This window comes from Pelecanus crispus, chromosome 3, assembly GCF_030463565.1.
Source record: "Pelecanus crispus isolate bPelCri1 chromosome 3, bPelCri1.pri, whole genome shotgun sequence".
In the NCBI taxonomy this organism is placed as follows: domain Eukaryota; kingdom Metazoa; phylum Chordata; class Aves; order Pelecaniformes; family Pelecanidae; genus Pelecanus; species Pelecanus crispus.
In genome coordinates, this window is record NC_134645.1 from 12,759,561 (window position 1) to 12,764,975 (window position 5,415).

The following is a 5,415-nucleotide window of genomic DNA, read 5'->3' on the forward strand; positions in this document are numbered from 1 at the left end:
CTCTGATTCTCCTTGATTTCCCTGGTCACGTTCGCTGGGCAGCTGTGCTGGCACCAGAAAGACACCAGCACAGGGGAGGGACGCGCTGCCTGGGAGCAGGAGGACAATTTCTGTAGGCAGCAGTACTGCAAAAAACACCAGTTTAGCTGCTTGCTAACTGGAGTCACCGACCTCGCCACACAGCCAGCAGCCTCGTGCTCGCTCCAGACGCTTATTGCCTGGCGGCTCCTGTGGCGGCTCCCGCGTGGACTCGGGACCGGAGCTCGGGACGTGGCGGTGGCACCATGGCTGGTGGCAAAGCAGGAAAGCACAGTGGGAAGGCCAAGGCAAAGGCAGTGTCGCGCTCACAGAGAGCTGGGCTGCACTTCCCTGTGGGCAGGATCCACAGACACTTGAACACTCGCACCGCCAGCCTACGGGCAAGTGGGTGCCACCGCTGCCGTCTACAGCGCTGCCATCCTTGAGGACCTCACCGCCCAAGTGCTGGAGCTGGCAGGCAACACGTCAGAGGATCTCAAAGTCAAGCGGATCGCTCCTCGTCACTTGCAGCTGGCAATCCGCAGCAATGAAGAGTTGGATTCCCTGATCAAAGCCACCATCGCCGGTGGAGGTGCCATCCCCCACATCCACAAGTCTCCCATTGGAATGAAGGGACAATAAAAAACGGCATGGAGAGGGGGAAAAAAAAGCAGCCCCCTCCCTGCCATCATCGTACGCTACCTAGCACAGAAGAAATCTTGGGGATATGTGGAATTTTTTTTTTAAGGAATAGTTCAAAGGAAGAGCATAGACAATTGACTGTAGAGAGGAGGAAACATCGGTAGGGGCTTTAGATTCAAAGTTTGGCACAAAGTTGTACCTCGTCGGGCGGCACCCCTTGGTGTGGTGGTTGAGGGGCTCAGCTGCTCCCCTGGGTTTTATACGAAAATGGAACCGACCTCCTCCCAGCGCTGCCATGCTACCTGCACTCTGGAAAGGGCAGGGGAGATACCCTATGAATATCTGGGGGCAGCAGGGCAGTGCAGGATGGGGAGGAAGAGCCCAAGCAGTAGCTGAAGCTCCACCATGTTTCAAGGGAGATGGACAGAGGGATGGCGATTAATTGATTGATTGCTGGCTGGCAGGCACGCGCATCTTGAGCTCTGAAGGTGTTTTGAAAGAGCTGCTCCACACCTAGGCTATATGGCACCACATCAGTCTGCGTGGCCTGTTCCACCACCACGTTGCTCATTCTCCCACCCCCCCGCTCCTCCTCCTCCTCCTGGGAAGTAGTTACTTTTTCATCCAGAACATTTTCAAGCGTCTCTCGATTCACTGCAGAACTGGAGGGAGCTGGATCGCTCACCTCAGAGCTTGTGGCGGTCAAACTCTCTTCAAATGCATCAGTCTCGTTAGCCGTGCCCTCGTTAAGAAGCAGCCCACTACCTGCCACCTCCTCCAGAGCTTGGTCCTCCGTGATGAGGCTGCCTGGCACCGTGGCACACAACGCTAACGCCTTCCCCTCCGAGTCATACGTGTACTCCGGGCACTGCTCATCTCTCACAGAGCTGTTCTGAGCCATCTCCACGCTCTGCAGCAGAGACTCCAGTTTCTTGTTTTCAACGCTTATGTCTAGGAAGTATTTCTGATTTTTGTTTTCGTTGTTCTCAGACAAGCTGTTCAATAGCCTGCTTCAGTTCTTCAATTTCCCTCCTTGCTTCCAAGAAGGCCAGCTCCACCTCCACACCATTACACTCTTCTACAATCCACTCTTCCTTCACGTGTCCCAGATGAGCTTTCAGCCCTTCTACTTCTGTTTCCCTGCAGCAAAATAAAAATATTGCGACACTGTTTCGTTACAGAGTCAACGTGAGGCTCCACCGCACTGGGATGGCTATGCTGCAGAGATGCTCCAAGAAGGAAGCACATTCCTCCGTGCACCATTTCCTGCCGCCTCCGGGAGAGCTGGCGGAGACGTAAGCCGGCTGCCAAGACACGCCGGCTGACTGCTGACTGGAGTCACCGACCTCGCCACACAGCCAGCAGCCTCCGGGGCTGTGCTGTGATCCTGGACATTTTGAGGTGCAAGCGGGGGCCTCTAGGTTAGGGCCAGCCAGTACAGCGCTTAACGTCTCACTGACTGCCCGGCCCTGGAGGAGACGAGAAGCAGCTGCCTGCACGCATCCCCCGTGCTTGCCAGCAGCTCCTCACATACAGCCAGAGCCAACGCTGGCCTCAGACAGCAGGATGGCTCGGGGCTGCAGGCCCCTGGCTTGCTTTGCACCCACCCAGCCCAGCACGGAGCCAGAGGCTGCTGCCTTGACTTGCAAGCACGTGGGGAGAGGGGGCCCCTGCAAGACATCCAGCCCTCGCAGATGCAGAGGTCGGGCTATCCCGAGCTGGACCAAGGGCTCCCTGGGACTCTGCCTTGGGGCTCCTTACAAACACCCCTCTGGGCCTGCTTGGGTGGCGTCTGCTGGAGAGCCAGCTCTCAGAGAGCGGCTTTAGCAAGAGAGACGACACCTGCTGCTGTGTAATGCATGTTGTCCCTTCTTTGCTTAGCATACCTACAAAGGCTACTGTGAACAATTCAACACCTAAGCGACAAAAACACAAGCAGGCACCCTGGTTTGTGTAAGAGCTTTTCTTTCATTAGGGGAGAAGGATGACACTTGCAGTCATATTTCAGTGAGTGAGGTACAACAGGGGACTAAGGTCTTGCAGGTAGAAACTGGCTTATGTACAAAAGGTCTCAATGCTCAATCACACTGGGAAAATATTACCCTTTAAAAATATTCTATTGGGAAAGTTCAAAACAGGGGAAAGAGGCAGCCATATTCATAACTAAACTGCACGGTACGTATTCACTGAGCACGCCGTGAAACCTGAAGTACCTGAGAACAACCTGATCCGCCTGATCGTCTTTCAAATTTCTTAATGAAACCTTGATGCGGTCAAGAAATGAGTCAAAATGTTCTGGATTCCCACCCCTAAATGCTCCTGAATACATCTTTCCAACTCTGATTTCTCAAGTGAAATAGACCTTTCTTTACCTTTCCTTACCTCTCCTCTCAGATTCCTTCAGCTTTGTTTCCAAATGCTGTACTGGAACTTCCTTCTGCTGCAGAGCAGTCAAATACGGCTTGGCATTTTCTGGCTTAATGCTGCGATTCACCACAAGAAACGTATCTCCCCGATCGCCTGAAAAGGAAAAAAAAAAAAACCAACAAAACAAACCCTCACTTAACATCACTCCTGCAGTTCTTCAGTCCTGGCAAAAAGAAAAACATCCCACAGACTGATACAAAGCTTGACGCCTTTGGGGCTCCTCAGTGTCTGCACAAGTGACTCCCTCTGGCAAATCAAAGTACTTGAGGAAACGCCTCATTTGTGGCTATCGCACAAAATTTACTATTTATGGTACTTGTCTTCAGTGCCATTACATCAAATGAGACATTTCACTTCAAACCCCGAGCCACCCCCTCACCCAAAACACGTGGTGTGCCCACGAGCAGGCAGCCGGGCCGCTGGCAAGGGCGCCCAGCTGCAGGACGGCCAGGTGAGGTAGCGTACGGACCGAGTTCAGCTCCACACGTGAGTTAGGAAGCTGAGCACCCTGAAACCTAGATTCATCCTAGCTAGCTTTAGGTGTGCACCTGACATGCTTGGCTGTTGAGTTGCCCGAGAGAGACAGAGAGGGAGGGAGGGAAACAGCAGCAGCGTGGTGGCAATTTCTTCTCTGCAACATGTGTTGTGTGCGCTGGCAGGCATCTCTTTTCTTCCCTGTACAGGAAACTGCACAGGGAGGTGCCTAAGGCTGGGCAGGCTGAATTTTCACCCCAGTGTATAATAGTTGCTATACTACCCCACCCAGCTCTCTCCAAAGCAAAAGCACCCTTACACGAAAGAACCAGTGAATGCACAGGAGAACTGATGGCATGAAACCACAGGAAGGAGCCTGCCTCGGAGGGAAAAGCAGCTACAAAGGGCGTTGACTAAAAGCAACCTTGACTTTTACAGTGCTGAAACAACATGGATGAATGAATACCATATGAAACAATAGGGATGGAGCACCCCGTTGACTGTCGAGCCACCAACATGAGGAGTCACACTGACGCCGAGGAGCAAGATGACCTGCTTGGCAACCCAGACAGCTGATGCCACGTTACAGTGCAGAGGAGGTCAGTCAGTGCCACTGAACACTGGGATGCTGAAATACACACTCGCCTCATCACTGGGCCGCTGTTGCTTCCTTTGCAGGAGCCCGAGTTGCTGCTGCTGGCTGAAGAAGCCCCGTAATGCTGGCGGATGTCAGCAGGAACTCCGCTGGGTTTTGCACAGTCTTGACTAGGGGTCCTTTTCACGGGAAGCCCGTGGGCTGGCTCTGCACTTGCAGGATAAGGATCCATTATTCCGACCACAAGGGCCTCGGCTGGAGGGAACCAACATGGTTAAAGCACATTGGATTAGCCTCATCACGCAACACATTGTGTGCCTTATTTTACACACAAAGCTGTCTAAACACTAAACCAGATAGGTAGCTGTGAGTGGCCGGGAAGACAGACAGTCCTGAAGTCATCAGCCACTGCACGTTCTTCAGGGATCTTCAGGGATCTCCTTTTATTTTGTTTTTTGTTTGTTTCTCCTTTGTAAGGAAGGAGATAAGTACCTAAGTGCAGAAGATTTGTGCCCGAGACCCTGAACCGCAGGTGGCCTGTGCCGCCAGCCCGGAGCTCAGCAGATCATTACTTAGGACAGATGGGATTCAGGCTTTTGCCTTCTACTTGCCCATGCCTCCTTTCTAACTTGCTGACTCCTTTCTTGGATCCTGCGTTTGCGCTGTGACCTCTGGGTGCTTGCTGCAGCCTGAGAGCCTTGTGAACAAAAGGAGATACCTGTCTTGAGAGGCCACAGCCCAACCACTAATTGCCTACGTCTCTACTAAGCCACATCGACAATAACTGTTCAGAAGGGCGTGGATCATAACATTTCTGACACAGAACTAAAAGGTCCCTTTTCTAGGCCACTTTAATTTAACGGGAACTTGTGGATTGGGGTTCAAAATTAGGAATGCTAATCAGTTTTACCTAACTTGTTAAGCCTCTTTTGCTCAAAATATTTACGTTCGGATTATATTCCAATATTATCTCTCGGAAGTTGTAGAGCACTTCTTTCTCTTCAGTGCCATTTAGTTAGCTTATGTCCTAAAAATACTTCACTCCTGCTGACTAACTAAATTCACGGTGCAACATGAGATACAGAATCGCCCTGTGCGACGCTAGGGCGCCTTGGGCAGCGGTCCTCAGAAAAAGGACAAACAGAGGGTGCCTAAGCTTATCAGGGATGAACGGAAGAGGAAAAGGCATCTAATGAGACCCACTTGACGATCCAAGCGCCATCTTCAAACACAAACTTTCTTCCACAACTGAGTGGCTA

At 52.0% G+C, this 5,415-nt stretch overlaps 2 pseudogenes; one reads left to right on the plus strand and one right to left on the minus strand.

Annotated features, from left to right (window-relative positions):
- The first annotated feature begins 284 nt into the window (after positions 1–284).
- Positions 285–660, plus strand: LOC142593219 (histone H2A.V pseudogene; annotated as a pseudogene).
- A 298-nt stretch (positions 661–958) lies between these two features.
- Positions 959–4,428, minus strand: LOC142593171 (syntabulin-like; annotated as a pseudogene).
- Between the last annotated feature and the right edge of the window lie 987 nt (positions 4,429–5,415).